General features: G+C 43.6%; 1 protein-coding gene across 1 annotated transcript in view; it reads left to right on the forward strand.

Moving 5' to 3' along the window:
• The first annotated feature begins 16,164 nt into the window (after window positions 1-16,164).
• Window positions 16,165-21,655, forward strand: part of SMNDC1 (survival motor neuron domain containing 1) — a 34,021-nt gene continuing 28,530 nt past the window's right edge. Inside the window, exon 1 of the mRNA XM_053305320.1 lies at window positions 16,165-16,319. The gene's annotated coding sequence lies outside the window, so the exon portion shown is untranslated. The remainder of the gene's footprint in view (window positions 16,320-21,655) is intronic.

Here is a 21,655-nt window from a genome sequence, read left to right on the forward strand (position 1 = left end):
AAACTCCAAAAAGTCTGGCTATATTGGCCCAGTGTCACACCATGTCACTTGCCTGGGGATTTTAGCAAAGTACACTCTCCCACTGAAAGTACAGCATGCACTAAGGAAGCCAAGCCAGCATTTACTGGCAGAGCTATGGAAGAAGACAGCTTGTATACTGGCAGCAACTGTGAATACCACACCAGAGCAAGAGAGGCAGCATGATGGCTTGATGCTATTTTAGATACCAATCAGTAGATAAGAAGACTCCCAGGTAATGTTCCCTGTGGTTAACAAACATATGCTTCCTTTCAATAGGACTGTCTAGAAGGAAGGCTTATGCATATATTACAAATAAAAGTCTTAATTCTCTACCTGTGGATCAACTAAATATTCTGTGTTTGGGGTTTTTTTTTAACCATCTGCATTACACTATTTGTTTGTTCTAACACACAAGCAAGCAGAGAGCAGCCAGGCCTCTTCAACCCATAATACCTTCTCCCTTGACCTCAGCATGCATCTCAACATTTGAATTTTAGCTTGAAGTTTAGAGGGTTAGATCCAATTTTTTTGCTCTGTAAATGGAAGGATATTTTGTTCATGAAGTGAAAACTAGCTCCATTTTGGACTATAGAATCATAGGGGTCTTGTAGGCATCTAGTCCAGCCCTCTGTCTGATGCAGGAAATCCAAAACTCGACCATTCCCAAAAAATATCTGTCCAGCCTCTGCTGAAGACCTCCCAGCTATGGAGATCTAGTTCCATTCCACTGGATCCAACCCATTTTTTTTCTGAGAAAATGGAAATGATTCATAGAATAAAGGCTTGGTAGAGTGGTAGGACATTATTCCCAGTTACAGAACAGGAAATCCCTGAAGCTGCACAACAGTGGTCTTCCTAAAGCCACAGAATCACTGAGGTGGAACTTGAGCCTGGGTCATGTCCAGGTATCTAATCCAAGAATCACAGAGGCTGGGATGCAAATTCTTTCAGTATGAAATTAAGATTATGGAATCAGGCTCATTTTTGATGCTGCTAGAAAATTCAAAGGCATTCCTAGCAGGTCTGCTACACAGAACAGCAGGTCTTCCTCATAGGCCATGACCTTCAAGGACAATAATATCTATTTTAGAAGTCATGGAGAATTGGCCTTCAATGCAAATGTTGAGGGTTCTAGGAACAAGGCCAGAGCCCATGCATGGAAAGAATAAATATGATATCTTAACAATTCTCTTAATATGATTAAGAAAACTGTTGAAAACCTGACTGCAAAGCAATATTTCAGACTGCTCATATCATTATGGGAAACCAGATTAGTATTTGGATGAGGATGAAACAGAATGTAAAGACATTTGATCCAGTCTGACACCCCAGAACACAACTGAAATTACCTGTTGCTTTGCCCTTGCTCTTTCATGCAACAGAGAAAGCAAGGAAGGCAAGTTTGAACAGAAACTTCATATTGAAGCTTTAGGGTTTTTAATAAAATAGGTAAAATCACTGGCTGACATCCAGATGAATGAAGCACTTTGAAGAGTTCCAGGCTAATGCTGCACCAGCGCTTGTGTGGGGGTGGGGCGATATTTCAACAACTTATCCTTTCCCAGAAGCACTTCGTGCCACCTGATAATATGTTCTCGAGCACTGTGCAACTCAGAGATATTTTTGGATGGCACAGAACACTTTGGGAGGAAGGGAAAATTGTTGAAATTTGACACACACAAACACACACACCCGCCAACATTCCCACTGGTGGAGCTGAGTTGAACTGTTCAGAAGCACCAATGCTGTGTTTGTCTTGATGTCAGACACTGTTCGTGGGAAATATTTCTACTTGTTTGGCTTGGTTAACAGAATTAGCTTCAAGCACTTAGTTGTCAAAAAACTAGATGTCATTATAAATTCAGGAGAAAGCAAAGACCTATTCCTATCCTCAGGCAGTTAGGTTCCTCTAACCATTGTTTTTGATCCCTGTAAACATTTCTATTTTCCCATTCTCAATTATTTTATTTCACCTATTAGGGAATACATATGCATGAGATGTATTCAATTACTCAGAGAAAGTGACAAAAATGGTACAAAAATATTCATCACAAAGCACACGAAATGCACACTGTTCCTTATGCTCAACTGTCTTTTTATGTACCAGAAAAATGACTTGGTCTATTCCCTTCGTTTATTGTAAAACATCATGCACAATCTCTGACTCATTCCTGGGATTTGCTTGCTTTCTGTTGAACACGACCTGTGTTCGCTTTGTTCCTTTTAGCTGTACAAATTGGTCATCAGTAGCACTGTGGGAAGCAACCCTTTTATTAGTCATATCCAGATATGCCATATTAATGCCTAAGGCAGAAATGGTCTTCTTTGATCACCCTAGCCTGCAGTGTAATTGTCCCATGGATCAGGATGAACAAATATATAGAGGAGTGCAGTAATCTGAGATCTTCCTTAAGTACACAGTACATGTTGAGTGTGAGTGTGGGTCTTGCTAAGAAAGCCGCTTTAGGACAGTATCGCTGTGCAAACAAAAATGCTATACTGGGCAGTAAAGAACAGCGTGGGGTGTCTCAAGTTGTGATGATGTCATAAAATTAGGGCTAATTCCAAATAGCACAGCTGACCAAATTAACTGAGGTTGCCAAATTAAGGGATAGGAGGCAAATAAAGCCCACTTTTGTAAATCATGGTAAAGAGAAGCACAATATAGATGTGAACACATACAGGTCTTTCTCCAAATACTTGTTAAGTTTGGGTCAATTATTCTATTCTATTCTATTCTATTCTATATTACAAATTGCAGTCAGGATTGAAGGGTAAATAACAACTCTTTCACGTTTATGAATGTTTATATCTGTATATTTAATGGTAGGTTGGTTTTTTTTAAATGCTGTTTAGCTTTGATAACTGTATTTCTATTTTATCTGTTAAAACAGCTTTAGTAACCTTGTCTTTTAGATATTTCTTTGATAACTCTATTATTGTTGATATTTCTATGATATTGTTGAATGATTAACAGTTCAGCCCAGATACACTGAAACCATGCTCTCAGAATTTGATTTCTTTCTGTGAATTGGTCCCAAATGTGTAAAGTTGAGAGCATACTGTTCATAAGTTGAACCTACCAGATTATGAGGGACATGTGGTGGAGAGGGCCGGAGTGCCAACAGGATTGTCTGGGCCCAGTGCAGTGTGTGAGGATTAACCTCCCCACAAATCTGTTGGCAAAAAGTGCTTCTCCCCTCTTGGGCACTCATCCTTTACCCTTTTTTTCTCTTGCGCCGCCACTGAAGGCAGGGGAACAGCTTCTTCCATCCCTCCAGTGAGGCACTTTTCATTTGACCTCTTTGCTCCCCAATGCTATTGCACATAGAGATGGGCTTCTTCTTCCTCCCTCCCCACTCCCCTTGGGATATTACTCTTTTTCCTCTTCTTGCTGAAACCAGCCAGCTTCCCCATCATATCCTCACCCTTCCGGAAGAGAAAGTCGGAAAAGGAAAAGACAAAGACTGGGCAGGCATGCTCTAGCTAGAGCATCCCCAGCACTTGTCTGAAATGACTTGGGTGAGGACAACATGGAAGCTGGCCAATTGCAGAAGTGGCATGGAGCGAGGGGCAGAGAGAGGTGCATCCCAGAGGGGTGACAGGGCTCCTGCTGACTTCAGACTTGGTGCTGAAGGGCGGTTTGTTATATGACCAGGACTTGGTGGTCCTGGTCATATAACAGAGAGAAGCATGGAGGGGAACCGCCATGTGCTCACTCACAGGACAACACTGCAGTAGCAATTCTAGTTCTGAAGGTACAGGTCCATGGAGGGTGGGGGGAGTGGCAAGAATCTGCCAATAGGGAAGGGAAGGAGTTCCGATGAGTGTGCCAAGGGATGGGTAATTGCCTCTGAATTATTTGCATGACTGACCTACATTTTATTGCTCAAATAATGTTTATTTTTTTATTACTTCGTCATATCTCAGCAGCCAGATAATTTATCAAAGCACTGGTAAGCACTTACAAGAGCACCCTAAAAATCCTATTAACCCAATTCTCCATTCAATACTTGTTGAGCTTAGGTGTCATTATATGCATTCCCCCCCAAAAAACAACATTAATCAGTTACTTTGCACTAAAAGCATACATTTCCATTAAATATATTAAAATTCACACTCAAGGTACCAGTGAAACATGAAGTTACTCTATTATTGGAAGACATATGTGCAGCAAAGGGCACTGGTCTTAGTTTTAAAAACCCCATTACTGTAAATTAAAAATGCAACAGAACAGCCATCTAGTGCTAAAAAAACAAACTGCAGGGGGAAGAATGGATTGGATGGATGTGGAAACACTTCAGTTGTTTTCACAAGTGTTGTTTAAAATGGTGTTTGTATCTCTGGAACTCTGATCTGAATATAAAACAAAATGTTTATTTGGCTTACAATTATTTCATAACTTTCAGCCATGCTTCATGACATTCACAAGTCCCACCAGTTTTTTTAGCACTATTTCTGAAATGTCCCTAATTTCCATTTCACTTGATATAATTTTTCACTGACACTTTTTGAAATGTATTTCCTGTTCATAAACTTAAGCAATCATTAATGCAAAATGAATAAATAATATGAAGGACCTCTGTCTTGTTTCTACTAGAGATATACACACCTCTCATCTAGGAAATAAAATTGAGTTTGATATAATACCTTTTTATATACATAGCATAATGGCTATGGACGCAAACCTGCATCTCCTAGGCTGAAGTCCAACACTCTAGCCACACTAGTAAGGTTCACTCAACAGATGAAAAGCCAGAAAGTTAGCAAAATGCTCACAGTGCAGAAAAGGCAGGCACCATTCAAAATTCAATATGTAGTCATTTGCTTGTGAACTGTTTTTCGCTTCAAAATTTGTGAAGCAGTTCACAAGCAATTGCTTGCAACATTCAGGCTCAGCCACACATTTGTGTCAGTATATCTCTTAATTAGCTTGATTATGTTACAGCTAACTCAGGTTACAAACTTGTGGAAATCCTGCCCAAATGAAGAGATCAGAAAGGAACATAAACTCTGGCAAAGGAAATATAAGGAGACAAAAGGGATGCAGAAAAATAGTTCGAGGAGCATATAGCTAGAAGTGTCAAGAGGAATAACAAAAACTTTTTTATATATATCAGAAGCAGAAAAGCTGCTAGGGAGACAGTTGGAGTCAGACCCTTAGTGATGAGGGCATGAAAGTGATTATTAAGGAGGATAAGGAAATTGCAGAGAAACTGAATGAGTTCTTTGCATCTCTTTTCACGGTAGAGGATACTGACCATATACCTGCTCCGGCAGTAGTGAACCTATGTAATTTTGGAGCCTTGACCTAAAGGCTTTTTGGAGGCTCGCCACTGCCACCACCAGATAAGCTGCAATGCACTATTTTTTACACCAGAACATGCTCAGAGAAAGCTAGAAAGTGTTTTTTGTTTTGTTTTTGTATTTTTAGAAGAGATTCTGAAAAATTAGCTGAATGCATGAATATGCTCAGGGAAAAGTGCCATTTTTATTTATTTTATTTTTAGAATGAATTTTGAACAAGAAACTTCCCACTGATGACCTGTGTGGTACATACCACATTTTGCATGGAAACAGACCTTCCAAGCTTCCACTCTCCCCTCTTTCTCCCTTGCCTCCACTCTAGCAAAGGGAACAGCACAAAATGAGAGTTACTTCAGAGCCAGCAATGAAGTAGTAGGTTGAGGAGCATTATCAGACAGCAGGCTTTAGCGTTAGTTTACTGTGAGGCTTTACTGAGTTTGAAGTTGTCCCCCCGCCCCGCAAATGACACCAAAAGTGGATTTTTTTTTACCCCAGATATAAATTGCACAATGAAAAACATGAATCATGTTTGAGGTGCTCCCAACAGCTCACAGGGACTTTGGGGGTAAATCTGACCGATATATGAACACACACGTTCCATTCCGGAGGAGATGTGAGCTAAAAGCCCTGAGGATGGGAATTTAAGAACTTAAGTGCCATGAGTGAGAAGGGCCTATCTCATTTGCCTACCAATCTCTGAGTCTCATTCTCTACATCCATTCTGGAAAATGGATCCATTATGGAAAACATCCATTCATGGGAAATATTTGTAAGCCAAGTGGGTGGGGTTATTTGTTAGTGTTTTTGATTTTTAATAAACAAAAGAGGGGTCGAGCCCTATCTTTCACAGCCACAAAGGAATGGGCTCTGATAACAGAAATAGCCGAACGGAAGCTCTACCAATGATGTACATATGCAAGTCTTATCTGGGAAGGAGGCAATACATACCCACAAGAAACTGAAGTAAAGGTTTGCAGGGGAGGGCCGGGATGCAAATATAGCCATCCCCGTTTGACAGGGAACAGATTGAAGCTGCTTCACTTCCAAGCAGCCATTATTGCCTTGATTACCCCAACACTTCCCCTCCCTTTCCAGTAACAAAGCCAAGCCAGCCCTGGCAGGGGAGGGGGGTTTCCTGGCATTCCCACAGAATTCCCTTTTGCAGTCTGTAAAGGATACCTTCAAATGAGTTTGATAATGATGTGTGTATCCCACAAGTATTTGGGCAGGGGTGGGTGGGAGGGAGAAGACGGTGCTGTCCCTGCTCCTGTTTTCTAGCCCCAAACCAAACCAAGACCTGACAGACCAGGCTTCTTCTGGCTAAAGCACATGCACACATCTATCCTGGCAGTCTGTTCTCACTCACTTCCTCCGCGGGCTCTGGGGCCATTATTATTGTAGTTACTGCAGCCTCCTCCTCCTCCCCTACCTGCAGCAGCGACACTGCCGATTCAAACTCCTGCTCTGCCATTCCCACCACTCCCCGAAATCCACCTCGGCTCTGTTTCAACCACCTGCCGTTGCTCCTCCCCGTTGCCAGCTCCACAAGCCTCCATTGCAAATGTCACATGTGCTAGTTTATACTGCACAGGTGCTTCCTGGAATGACTGGCTGGCCAGAAGCTGCTGTCTACAGTGCTCAGCAGCAGGTCCAAGTTCTCCCCTGCCCTACATGGGTGTGCTGTCTCAGAGGCAGGCTACAGTACACTCAGCAGCCACCCTCATTGCCTGGACATCTCATGCCAGCCACAGGCATACTCTGGGCCTCGGGGAAGCTGGAAGCAGCTAGAAAAGCAGGCCGGCAGGCAGGCCGCAGTGGCCCGCACGTGACCCTCAGTACACCCCCTTGCACAGGAGAGAGATCAGGCTGGTGGGGAGCACGTACTTGCATACCTGGTCACTCGGCAGTGCTGTGAAGGCCAGCATCAGCAATGCGGCCACAATGGTGCCACCCAGGAAGACATTTTAGAGCCCCACCACCACTGGCAGAGGACCGGACATTGGACTGGAGGTCCAGTCCGAAGAGCGCCACTTCGCTCCTGAACTGAGCTTCTCAGGCTTGAAGGCTGAAGAACTGCCTTGAAAAACTAAAATAAAGGTCATCAGGGGTCTTGGAGTGAGTTGTCAGCAATATGCAGATGGCACTCAGCTCTATCTCTTCTTGTCACCTGATCCTAGGGAAGCATTGGATGTCCTGAATTGGGGATTGGAGGCCATGACGGGATGGATGTGGGCTAATAAAGTGAGACTGAATCCGGACGAGATGGAGGTAATGTTGGTCAGTAGGAGAGCCAATCGGGATGAGGAGATTCTACCGGTTCTGGATGGGGTTGCACTCCCCTTGAAGGAGCAAGTACGCAGCTTGGGGGTATTGCTGGGCGGTAGCCAGAGGTGCCTTTGCACAGCTTCAATTAGTGTGCCAGCTGCGTCCCTTTCTCAAGAAGAAGATCTGGCCACAGATCTGGCCACAGTTACCCATGCCTTAGTCACAGCACAGCTGGATTACTGTAACGCACTCTATGTGGGTCTGCCCTTGAAGAATATTCAGAAACTGCAGCTAGTGCAAAACGCAGCAGCTAGGATTTTATCTGGAGCTGCCCGCTGGGATCACATCATGCCCATTTTGAAGAGCTGCACTGGTTACCAGTTTGTTTCCTGGTCCAATTCAAGGTGCTAGTTTTGACCTTTAAAGCCAGTTTGACTGTTTGGATCCTGGATACCTGAGGGATCGTCTGCTCCTAAGGGTTGCTGCCCACTTGACGGGGTCATCTGAGGGGGGCTATGCTCTGGGTGCCGACAATAAGGGAGGCTTGGCTGTCGTGCATGGAGGACAGGGCCTTCTCTGTTGCTGCCCCCAGGCTCTGGAATGCTCTCCTGGTGGCTATTCGCTCCTCAGTCTCCATCACAGTTTTTAGAAAGCATTTGCAATCTTGGCTTTTTACCCAGGCTTTTATATGATTTACAGCTGCTTCTTTGTATTTTGTATGGTTATTTTATGCTTGCATTTAAATCTTTTTAGTCAGATCAATGGTTTTTATATTTTAGCTTATATTTTAATTGTGTATTTTTATAGTCTTTTTAAAATTTTTGTGTGAACCACCTTGGGATTGTTTCAATGAAAGGCAGTATATAAATTTAACAATAAATAAATAAATAAATAAATAGTAACAAATTGCCAGGGCCAGACAGCATCCACCCAAAAGTTCTGAATGAATTCAAATGTGAAATTGCTGATCTCCTAACAAAAATATGTAATTTGTCCCTACAATCAGGCTCTGTACCAGAGGACTGGAAAGTAGCTAATGTTACTCCGATTTTCAGATAGGGATCTGGGGGGATCTGGGAAATTCCAGGCTGATCAGCTTAACTTTGTTGCCAGGTAAATTGATGGAAAGCATACTTAAGGACAAAATTGTTAAATGTATAGAAGAAAAGGCCTCGCTGAAGCCTTGCATGGCTTCTGCAAGGGCAAGTCTTGCCTCACTAACATTTTGGAGTTCTTTGAGAGTGTCAGTATGCATGTGGATAAAGGTGATCCGGTTGACACAGTATACTTTGACTCCCAAAAAGCTTTTGACAAATTTCTCCACCAAAGGCTATTGAGAAAACTTAGCTGTCATGGGATAAGGGGACAGGTTCATGTGTGGATCGGTAACTGGTTGAAGGACAGGAAAGAGTGGGCAGGAATATATGGACAGTTTCCACAGTGGAGAGAAGTAATAAGTGGAGTGCCTCAGGGATCTGTACTGGGACCAGTGCTCTTTAACTCGTTCATAAATGATCTAGAAGTTGGGGTAACCAGCCCAATGGCCAAATTTGCAGATGACACTGAACTATTTAGGGTAGTGAAATCCAAAACAGATTGTGAGGAGCTCCAAAAGGATCTCTCCAAACTGGGTGAGTGGGCAACAAAATGGCAAATGCAGTTCAATGTAAGCAAGTGTAAAGTGATGCATTTGGAGCAAAAAAAACACCCAACTTCATACAATGATAGGGTCTGAGCTGTCAGTGACTGACCAGGAGAGAGATCTTGGGGTCACGCTGGACAGCTTGCTGAAAGTGTCAATTCAGTGTGTGAGACTGAGACTGGTGGCAGCTCTACCAAGGAATGTTAACGAACTTGGGGGAGGTCCAGATCAGGAAACCTTCTCCCGGTTCCCTGCAGGGTCCTTCTACCCCACACCAAAAGTGCAAGGAAAAGAACCAAGCAAACCTTCACCCAGCTAGTGGATCCCTCTCACTCAGGGGCCCAGGGACATTTGTCCCCCCGGTTCAAGCATAGCTACACCCCTGACCATTTAGCTACTGTATTTTTCGGACCATAAGACGCACTTTTCCCCAAAAAAAAGTGGGGGGGGGAGAGGGTGCGTCTTATAGTCCGAATGCTGTCCAGCAAGGCTGTTGTAAAAGGATATTTGTTTGCCCGTGGTGTCCCATGCGCTGTCGCCCGCTGCTGCGTTCGCTTACTGTCGCTTACGGTACTTACAATTTACAGTTCAGGTGCTGGAGGTGATGTCAGCCCTCCCTGCCACAGCCGCTTAATCAGCAACGCCATACGGACGAGCGCCGAGGGAACGCCCGCCCACCACTCTCAGACACACCAAACCAATCCGGTGCTGGAGGTGATGTCAGACCTCCCCGCCCCTCATAGCCAGAGTAGCTCAATCAGCGATGCCGTACAGACAGGCGCCGAGGCAATGCCCGCCCACCACTCAGACACGCCACACACCCTGCGTCAAATGACACGAAAGGAGGCGGGATAGCGTCCGCCAACAGTAGGAGTCAGATGACCTCGATGGCGATGACGGCGCGGAGGGGGGAGGGCGAAGGACTTAATGTACCGGTACCTGGGAAAATAAAAGATTATTAAAACCATGACAGCCTGTGACAGTCATCTCCCTTTCTCCCTCCGCCCGCTTCTTACTGTGCTGCTACTAATGTGCTGCTCCATGTCCAGCTTATTGTAGCTGTGTTCGTGAGAGCACTGCAAGTCCCGCCTCCTGGAGTCTCAATGGTCAGTCAGTCATTCAGGTCACATGATCAGCACAGCTCACGCCTCCCCGCGTGTGTGTGTGTGACACTGATTGACTGACTGACAGGATCAGATCATCAAGGACAGGTCCAGACAGGAGGATTCAGTTCCATCACCAGAAGTGTCCTAGGTACTACTTCTACAACAAAATGTGTTTAAACAAAAAACAAATGTACAGTGGTACCGTATATTAAAAAAAATAAAAATTAAAATAAGCCCTGCCTAGGTGCTTTTTTAAAGAAGAAATCCATGTTGATATGACTGTTAACCCCTGCAATGAAGATAGCACCCCATTGCAGGGGTTAAAGGGCACTAACCAGCAGCACCAACAAAACAAAATAAAGGCATGATCAGCATCTATGCTCTGCATAGATACTGATCACGCTACTCACCCATCCATGGAGCCGCTGTCCACCCTGTCACCTGCTCCATTCGGTGGAGCACGGGTTCGTCCAGTCGGCCTCTTGATTAGCCGGCCGGGACTATGTGATGCCGCACAGTGCCCTGCCTGTCAGGCTGGTTGGTGCCCTTTGGTTCAGAATATTTTTTTCTTGTTTTCCTGCTCTAAAAACTGGGTGCGTCTTATGGTCAGGTGCGTCTTATGGTCCGAAAAATACGGTATATGACCAACCATTTAATGCTGAATTGTATTAAAAAAATATTGCCATTTACCTGTCCACCTTGAGCCTATTACTAATAGCTTGAATTTGAGGAGAACGTCCGGAGTTGCAGACTTTCTCCTCCAGCTTTGGTATCCTTGGGTTAACCCAAGGCAAAGAATTTAAAAATGCTCACATAGGGACATTGAATTATGGTCATTTCTGGACACCATTTTGCTGATCGGAGCCATTTTGTGGCTCTTTCCTAAAACCGTGGTCTTTTCATGAAAAACTGGTGCAATTGGGAGTTTGGGGGGCTCTGCTGGATAGATGGAGACCTGCAGAGCATGGCACGATATGTTATTTCTCCAATTTCTGTCTTTTTATAGCCTTTTTGCCTTTTTTTTTGCTCTCCAGGAACTTAACCTCCCAATTGCCATTGACTCAATGTCTCATTATCTGTGGTTTCATTATCCGCAGAAATCAGTGGGAACAGAACTGAGCAGATAACACGGTCCACTTGTTTGGTCCCTTGGAGGTCATTTCTGGCCATCTAGGAACCATGGATATGTGGATTTAAACCCTTTTATACACTGCATATACCGAGGCCAGGTGTACATGGCCTGACCACAGAAACTGCCAGGGCCATGGATGTGAGGTCCACCCTATTGTCCCTCTGAAGGTCAATGTCCCTATGTGTGCATTTTTAGATTGTCTTCTTTGCCTTGGTGGTCAGAAATTATAGTAAAAACCTCTCCCCAGCAAAATATATTGTTACAGTGAATCACTGGAAAGCTTTTACTTTAGCTCACTTTAATGTAATTAAATCTTTAATTAGCTCCATGATGTACTAAAGAGCTACAGGAGCTGAATAGGCAAGGTAGACTGGAGAGAAAATGAAGGACTCACCTTGAATTTGATAAAACACAGCATAGAGCCCATTTGAAGGCCTATGTTGTGACAATACGTGCAGCAAGCAAACAATTTTATTCTGTGTGCATTGTGTCTGCAAGTTCTCATCCAACAGAGCTGTTCTGGATTGTTAGGGGTTTAACTCAAGCTCCTTCTGTTTCAAATCTGTTTCCAGAAACAATGTTTCACTGTGATGCATTCAATGAGTTCTTTGCAGATAAAATCTCTCGCATTCAGGCTGATCTGGACTCCAATATTTCTACAGGGCCAGTTAGGGAGATGTCCAACAATCCCGCTTGCATGATTAGTTTGGATCAGTTTCAGTTTGTGACTCCTGAGGATGTGGACAGGCTGCTTGGGGCGGTAAGGGTGGTATGGCCTACCACTTGTTCTTTGGATCCTTGCCCAACATGGCTGATTTAATCTTGCAGGGAGGTTGTTGGAGTTGGCCTAGTTGATATCATTAATACTTCATTATGAGAGGGCAAGATGCCACCTTGTTTGAAGGAGGCAGTGGTTAGACGCCTTCTTAAGTAGCTCATTCTGGATCCCCTGGTGATGAATAATTATAGGCCAGTCTCCAACCTCCCATGGTTGGGTAAGATGTTGACAGGGTGGTGGCTGGCTGATTGAAGAAAACTTATTATCTAGACCCATTTCAAATTGGCTTTACAGCAGGCTATGGAGTTGAGAAGGCCTTGGTCAGCTTGATCAATGACCTTCACCAGGGAATTGACAGAGGGAGTGTGACTCTGCTGGTTCTTTTGGATCTCTCAGGGGCTTTTGATGCCATCAACCATGGTATCCTTCTGGATCACCTCTCTGAGGGATTTGGGGAAAGGAGGCACTGTTTTACAGTGGTTCTGCTCCTATGTCTCGAGTAGATTTCAGATGGTGGTGCTTGGTGACAGTTGCTCTTCAAAATGGGAGTTGCTATATGTGCCCCCCGCCCCCCCCCCCATTCTGTCACCAATGCTTTTTAACATCTACATGAAACCACTGGGTAAGGTAATCAGGGGATTTGGTGCTGGGTGTTATCAGTATGCTGATGACACCTAAATCTATTTCTCCTTGTCATCAATATCAAGAAATTGCACTAGCCCCTTAAATGCCTGCCTACAGGCAGCAATGGGCTGGATGAGGGATAATAAACTGAAGCTAAATCCAAACAAGATGGAGATGCTCATTGTTGGAGGTTGTAATCTGCAAAAGGATAGAACTTCCTGTTCTGGACGAACTTACACACCCCAAGAAAGAACAGGTTTGTAGCTTGGGAGTGCTCTTGGACCCGGGTCTCACCCTGGTGCCTCAGGTTGAGACTGTGACCAGGAGTGCATTTTTACCAGCTGCAATTGATTCAACAACTTTGCCCATTCCTTGATGAGAATGACCTGAAAACAGTGATACACTAGCTGAAAACCTCCAGGTTAGACTACTGCAATGCACTCTATGTAGGGCTGCTTTTTTACATAGTTCAGAAGCTTCCATTAGTTTCAGCCAGATTGGTCCCTTGGGTATCCCAGAGAGAGCACATTATGCCTGTTCTTAAACAGTTGCACTAGCTGCCAATATGTTTCCAGCAAAGTACAAAGAGCTGGTCCTGAATGGCTTAGGTCTGGGTTACCTGAGAGAGCACCTTTCCCTACAAGACCCCCACCACTCATTAAGATCATCAAGAGGGCCCCATCTTTGGATGTCACCAGTTCATCTGGTGGCAACCTGGGATCGGGCCTTCTCAATTGTCACCCCTAGGTTGTGGAAATGTTCCCTGTGGATATATGATTACCTTCCTTGGAGGCCTTCAGAAGAGCCTTAAAGGCCTATCTTTTTAGCCTGGCTTTTAATAAGTAGTTTTAAATTTAATTTTAATCTGGTTTAAATGTTTTTAATAAAATATTTTATTTTATTATGTGTTTTTTATTTTAATGTAAACCACCCTGAGCCACTTTAGGAAGGGAGGTACATAAATTGAATAAATAAATAAATAAAATGTGTTACCATCACCCATATATTGGCCATATTGGAAGGGAGATACCTTCACATACACCCCATTCAGAACGGACCTGTCCTTTTCAATCCAGAGTGGTTGAAACCATGGATCATGCATTATTTACTGTTAATTCTATAGATACATACACCCCCTTTTTATGACTTCAATTGTAATCACTTTTCCAGGTAGATCAGAAAAATTTTACACCTCCCTTCTTCTCTCAGATGCTAACACTATCATAACTTTTAATGGTGCAAAGGTTTTGCTCCAGGACTTGCTTATTAAAGGTTAAATCTGTAAAATAAATTCTTAAGAAGCATGATGTTTTTCAAATCTGATGTGTAATAAGTTAATGATGATGAAGGTCATTTTATAGTAAGAAGTAACAGCCTTTGCAACTCAGTGTTTTGTTGGTTATTGTTTTCCCTAGTCTTGGGCTGTAATAATAAACTTACTAATAGGTTCAACTGAACAACCTTTTCTTCTTTCTTTCTTGAACCATTTTCCCATACAGTAGTTAAAGCCTACACATCTAAAAACACTCCACATAATTTGAATATAAACACGTTATCACACCAATGTTCGTTTATTTATTTAACACATTTCTATACTGCCGCAAACGCAAGTCTCTGGACAGTTTACAACAAAACAATGTTGCTATTAGAACTGGTTAAGCTACCCATTCGTTTTAAGAACATAACTGCAACAACGACACTACAAAACTTCAGCAACAGTTACCACACTTCTGTAAGTTACGTTCTACCCTCTGAAACAGAGACTCAAGGAAGGCTTGACTACTAGTACTTTACCAACTTCCGTTCCGAAATACCCGGATCATAAGAATGCGCATGCTTCTTCTCTCTCACTGTCTTACATCATTCCGTCAGCTGAAGCGCCACGGCCACATGATCAACGGTCACGTGAGTAAACTTACCTTGTCAAAGAGATAAAAGCTACGCACACAAATGTTACTTCCGGTTTTCGAGGATAGTGGAGTTTCCCGAGAGTAGGGCAGAAGTACGTAGGAACTAGTGTTAGAAATCTCAGAGAAAACATTGTTAGACGCTCCTTTAGTTGTAATACTTTGAAAATAATAACACTGTTATCTCTTTTTAAAATTATTCACTGGCAGTTGGCTCTTGAAATATAAGCATTCTGCGGTTATTAAAAAAGTAAAGTTTTTGGTCAGTGTGGGAAGAAGGCAAACAGTGGAGAAGTTAAAAGCCGACCACTAGTTTAAGAACATAAGAACAGTCCTGCTGGATCAGGCCCAAGGCCCATCTAGTCCAGTGGCCCACCAGATGCCGCTGGAAGCCTACAGGCAGGAGTTGAGGGCATGCCGTCAACTTCTTTAATTTTTACTTTACTTTAATTTTTTTAAAGATATTTTCGTAAGATTAAGCCTTCTACTGGAATAAAATCCTATGCCTTTAAAAGGCTATGTGACAAGCAGAAATTCAACAGATTATTATTAATTTGATTTCTATACCGCCCTTCCAAAAATGGCTCAGGGCGGTTTACAAAGAGAGATAACAAACAAATAAGATGGCTCCCTGTCCCCAAAGGGCTCACATTCTAAAAAGAAACTTAAGACACACACCAGCAACAGTCACTGGAAGTACTGTGTTGGGGGTGGATAGGGCCAGTTACTCTCCCCCTGCTACATAAAGAGAATCACCACGGTAAAAGGTGCCTCTTTGCCCAGTTGGCTGGGGCCCAGTTAGCAGTTAGATGCAACCTTTCCCATCTCTGTATTTCTAAACTTGACTATTGATTTCTGCCTGTTGTGTGGTCTCTTAAAAGCATAGATTATTATTAAGATAAACATAATTTATCCTATAAGCATAGCATATATTACTCCAGGTTTCTGTTTTGTTTTAGGAAAAAGCCAAGAGGTTTTCAAAGTACTACAATATCATCTAGAGGTGGCATATGGAAATTTAACATATGCAGCCTTTGTCGTCTAAATCACTTTCCGCCTGTCATAAGGCATTAAGCAAGGCATCTGTGCCAGGGGCCCCAGTGGGGAAAGTGACTTTATTTGGCATCTTTTCTAGTGCTTCGTATAGAGAGAGCACGGTGACTTCAAAAAATTCCGGAACAAAAAGGTTTTATTTTGAGTTGTCACATTTCAACTCAATTTTATTTCAATTATTAGTACACGGTTTCCTTTGTACTTTCACCGCCCGTGGAGAAAAGGGTCAATGAATCGCAATGAGAACCTGACGTATCCGTGCTTACAAGGTTGAGGGAACTGATGCCCTTTGGTTTGCCCCTCGGTAATCAGGTGATCGAGGCCGATCTCGTGTCCCCTGCGTGACGTTCTCGCGAGCCTTTATTTCCGCCGACCGGGTTTTGTACGTCGTCGCTAGGAGCAGCAAGGTAGTGAAGACGCGCGCGCAGACGCCCTTCCTGAGGCCTGACGGGACGGCGAGAGGCCCACCGCGCGCGAGGCCAAGGTGAAAAGCGGCGCCGTTCCCCTCCTCCCTCCCCGCGGCTTTCAAAGCGGCCTAGACGCGACGAGGAGGGCTGGCTTTCTCAGGCCTGAAAGCGGGCCCGGCCCTCTCCTCCGGTCAGGGCCTCCTTTCTCTCCCCTCTACACTCGCCCTCTCAAGGAGCTTCCTCCTCAGGCCTGGACTCCTTGCTCACTCGCTGCTCTGGTGGGCCCCAACTTGGGAGACTGCGCCCACTCTCTCCCCCTCGTGATTTCTGCCCAGGCCCACCCCGGGCGCCACGGGGTTGCTCATTTCTCTTTAGGGCCATCACGTCCTCGGTTGCGTGCAGCAGATTTGAAGCCTTTTAAACACTCGAGAGGTTTAAAGACGTTTTTCACTGGAGTCCAGTCTCCTCTCCTGTCTCCTCCTTTCTCTTTTGAATCATTAGATAGAGGACCAGTTTCCTCGAGGGGCTTCACTCTCTTCCCTAAAAAGCTGCTTTCTCTTTCTGTAGAAACTAGCTGAAGGCAGCAGTACTAAACACATGAAGGAGTAGGTCCCCCAGAACTTACTTCTGTGCAAACATGTTTACTATTAGCGTGGGATTTTCTTGTGACGTCTGGTTTGCCTCTGGCACCTTTTCTCAGCATTAACCCACTCTCACAAAAGTTTCATGCTCAGAAGGTGGGCTGGAACCAGTGTTCCCTCTAATTGTTTTCATCTATTGTTTTCATCTATGTGCAGAGTGCGTTTTGTTATTGGTGACAGTATCAAGGCAGTATGTGTGCATGTACATTCAGAGTGGGGGCTTCTTGATTCAGCATGAGTGGGATCTAAAATTAACTGACCGGACATCAAAAAACTTGTGAGCAAGTGCACGTGTGCATGCCTTAGAGAGATCACTGGCTGGAACCCAGCATCTTTTTGACCATAACATTTGTTTATTTTCTCTCTAGTCTGAGTGGCTGGCTGAAAAAGCTTCTGCTCTTTTAGATATGCCACAAAAGAACCAAAAAGATCCCCCACCAAATTGTCCAATGAGGAAGAAAAGAATAACCACAATATGATAGAGTTACTATGTTAGAAAATATATTCAGTATGGATCAGTTAATGAATATGGTTAGAACGATTGTATTGTCAACAAAAAAAATGAAATCTATAGTAGAAATGAACACATAAATAATAGAGCCCACAAACTATATATCAAAATAGAACAATTGAATCCATAAGATGAAAATAGAGAAGTCCACACACTACGGTGAACTGGTGACCTCCATTTCGAGATAGTACTTTGTCAAGTGCCAGTGGACTTAGGTATTGTGAATTGACATTGGCCAGCATACTCACATATCTTGATCTTATAATAAATGAAACTCAGTCATTATATAAACTTATAACATATTTCAAGAATCATAGCTCCATTGCTTTATTTTGATATATAGCAATGTATTCCATTGCTCAATTTTGATATGTAGTTTGTAGACTCTTATTATTTATGTGTTCATTTCTACTATGGATTCCATTGTTTTTTGTTGACAATACAATTGTTCTTTCCATATTCATTAACCGATCCATACTGAATACATTTTCTAACATAGTAACTCTCTATCATATTGTGGTGGTTCTTTTCTTCCTCATTGGACAGTTTGATGGGGGATCTTTTTGGTTCTTTTTGTGGTATATGTGTATAGATCCCAATATGCTATATTTTTTGCTCTTGTTATATAGCATGTTAGTGGTAAATGTTTTATGAGCCGTTTCATTGCTCCTTGGTAATGTTGCTTTCTTACATTTGGCATTGTATTTGTGATGTGAGCTTAGTTTTGTCAGGAATTCATAATCAGCAGTGTTTACTCAACTGTTTATAAAGCTATGGTGATAAATGGGACAGATGATAGTAAAGCTGGCTATCATAGTTGTCTTTTAAAATCAAATAAAAGATATAGAGAGAGAAACAGGTGCATAGTTGTGCTTGCATCTACATCATCAAGTCTGTGGGACTTGCAAAGAGTTGCAAAGAGTTGAGTAGAGTCAAGTCAGTTGAGTGCCTGTAGCAGAATAAAACAACAATGTTTAATGCTAGCATTTTAACAAACCGCTTTGTGTGCTACTAATTTAGAATTACATCCTAATTGTTGTTCAGTGGAATTTGCATCCAAGTATATGCATTAGCAATAGTATGAGCATATCTATTTAAGGTTGTATGTACTTCCAACACTAACAGCCAGAACCTAACCAAATTTACTTAAAAACAATTCATATATTCCCAAACCCGTGAGGTTATTGCTTTCCTGTGGCTAAACCTTTTGCCACATCGGTAACTTTAGTATGAAGAATACATCATTTAGACTTTTCACCACCTTCAGAAATGTGGCTTGTCAGGTGGGAGCAATACATCTCACCATTAGGCAACACTTTTCAGTATACCACTTTTCAGAACTTCTTTCTGTTATTGTCTTATAAATGGCTTCTGCTGTCTCCTTGCAAGTTAATTTTGATGCGCACCATCTGCTGGAGGGATGCCATGAGTGAGAAGCATGGCTGGCTCTACTGCTGACAAGAGGGAAGACAGCAACCATCTGGCACAGCTGCTGGGCACGCTGGCCACCAAAGGGCGCTGGTCTTTGGTGGCAAACTTCAGTGTGGGGTGGAGGGTGGGGTTTGGGTTTTTTTTGACAGCCTTTGGGTTGGGTCAGAGACATTCATAGCCAGTTTTTGGGGAGTGCTTTTTGTTGGAGGTCCTTCTTGTGATTATGAAGGCACTTCCTTTTGCTCAGTGTGAATCCAACAGATTGCAACACAGAGTTCATTTGAAGATCTATGCTCTGGCAGTGCGGATGGCAAAGAAGCAGTTTTTTTTCTGCCCGCATTGCTTCTGCAAATTCACGTCCAGCTGAGTTGTCTAGGGTTGTGAGGGGGATAGTTCATGCCCCCTCCACCTTGAATTTGAACCATCTGTCACTGTCTCTGATGTGTTAAACCATTTTTTTGCAGATAAAATCTCTTGTAACTGTGCTGAACTAGACTCCACAATTACTGCAGAGCATCGTAGAGGTGCCCAGCACCTCTTGTAGGACTGAATTTCAGTTTGTTACTTCTGAGCATGTGGACAAATTGCTTCAGACTGTACACCCCATACGTCCGACCATACGTCCATCTTGCTCAGTATTGTCTTCACAGACTGGCAGCGGCTTCTCCAAGGTTTGCAGGCAGGAAGCCCTCTCAGCCCTATCTTGGAGATGCCAGGGAAGGAACTTGGAGCCTAGATGCTCTCCCCAGAGTGACTCCAGCCCCTGAGGGGAATATCTTACAGCGCTCACACTTCTAGTCTCCCTTTCGTATGCAGCCAGGGCAGATCCTGCTTAGCTTAAGGGGACAAGTCATGCTTGCTACCACAAGACCAGCTCTCTTCCCTTGTAAATATCATAAATACTTCTCTGAGGGAGGGCAGGATGCCTCCTTGTCTTATTAGACCTTATTAGAGACTATTATTAGCTCTTATTTGAAGAAACCCGCATTGGATCCCTCAGAGTTAGCTAATTACAGACCTGTCTCTAATCTTCCTTGGTTGGGCAGGGTGATTGAGTGATTGGTGCTCCTCAGCTCCAGGCAGTTTTGGATGACACAGATTATTTAGATCCATTCCAAACTGGCTTTCAGGCAACTGCCTTGGTCAGCCTGATGGATGATCTCCTACTGGCTATCGACTGAGGGAATGTGACTCTGCTGATCCTTTTGGATCTCTTGGTGGTTTTCAATACCATTGACTGTGGTATCCTGCTGGGTTGCTTGAAGGAGTTGGGATTGGGTGGCATTGTTTTACAGTGGTTCAGTTCCTACCTCTCTGGCAGATTCCAGATGGTGTCACTTGGAGACTGTTCTGAAAAGCGAGAGATAAAGTGTGGGATTCCACAAAGATTCATACTGTCTCCAGTGCTTTTTAACATCTACATGAAACTGTGGGGAGAGATCATCAGGAAGTTTGGTCTGGGATACTATCAGTATGCTGATAACACCCAGATTTATTTCTCCATACCAACTTCATCAGGAAATGGCATGACCTCCCTAAGTATAGAGGCTATATAGTTTTGGATGAGGGACGACTGGCCAAAGTTGAATCCAAACAAGATGGAAGTACTGTCTGTAGGGGATCAGGATCCAAGAGATGGTTTAGATCTGCCTGTTCTGGGTGGGGTTAAAAGACCAGGTTCATAATCTGGGAGTGCTCCTGGATCCCAAACTCTTCCTGGTTTCACAGGTTGAGGTCATGGCCAGGAGTGCTTTTTATCAGCTTTGACTGATACACCAGATACATCCATTTCTGGAGACAAATTACTTTAAAATGGTGGTACATATACTGGTAACTTCTACGCTTGGCTGCCTTTGGACATAGTTCGGAAACTACAGTTGGTACAGAATGCGGCAGCCAGATTGGTCTCTGTGTTTACCCAAAGGGACCATATAACACTGATTTTAAAAGAACAGCACTGGCTGCCGAATGAAATACAAAGTGCTGGTTATCTTCTTTCTTTTATATATATTTCTCTAAGGCATACTCGTCGCTAATCCTGTGTGTGTCAGCTCTCATGAGAGTTTGCAAGCAGCTGCCCGGATAGCAACGGGGACGGGGGAGAAAAAGATCAGGTTCATAGTCTGGGAGTGCTCCCAGAGTGGTAGTAGCCGGCTGGCAGGCAAACAAAACAGCAGCGAATGGCAGTGGCCAGCCAAAGAAAAGAACAGTGGCAGGGGCAGGTGGGAGAGAAGAAGACAGTGGCGGGTGGGTGGGAGAAGAAGGAGGCCGGTGGGGGGGGGAGGTGAAAAAACGGGGGCGGGGGATGAGGGGGAGAAAGCTGCGGTGGGTGAACTAGAGGCACAGATGCTCTGCACCCAGCCCAGCTAGTTACCTATATAAAGCTCTTAACGGCTTGGGTTCAGAGTACTTAAGAAAGAGCCTTCTCTGTCATGTACCCTGTAATCTATGAAGATCATCTGGAGAGGACCAGTTACAGTTGCCACCAACTCATTTGGTGGGAACTCTGGAGCGGGCCTTGTCTGTGGCTGCCCCAGGGCTTTGGAATGCGCTCCCTGCTGAAATAAGAGCATCTCCTTCTCTGTTTGTTTTTAGGAGAACCCTGAAGACATACCTGTTTTCTCAAGCTTTAACTGAAATTTAAATTTTAATGTGTTTTTATCTATTGTGATTTTTATCTGTTATGAATTTTAAATGTTTTATATTTTATATTATGTTTTAATTTGTACACCGCCTAGAGATTTCTATATCAGGAGGTATAGAAATGCAGTTAAAAAATAAAATAGTGTCTCCATGGTCATGGACAGACCACCATCTGGTTAAGGTTGGT

The sequence above is a fragment of the Hemicordylus capensis genome, chromosome 3 (assembly GCF_027244095.1).
Source record: "Hemicordylus capensis ecotype Gifberg chromosome 3, rHemCap1.1.pri, whole genome shotgun sequence".
Lineage (NCBI taxonomy): Eukaryota > Metazoa > Chordata > Lepidosauria > Squamata > Cordylidae > Hemicordylus > Hemicordylus capensis.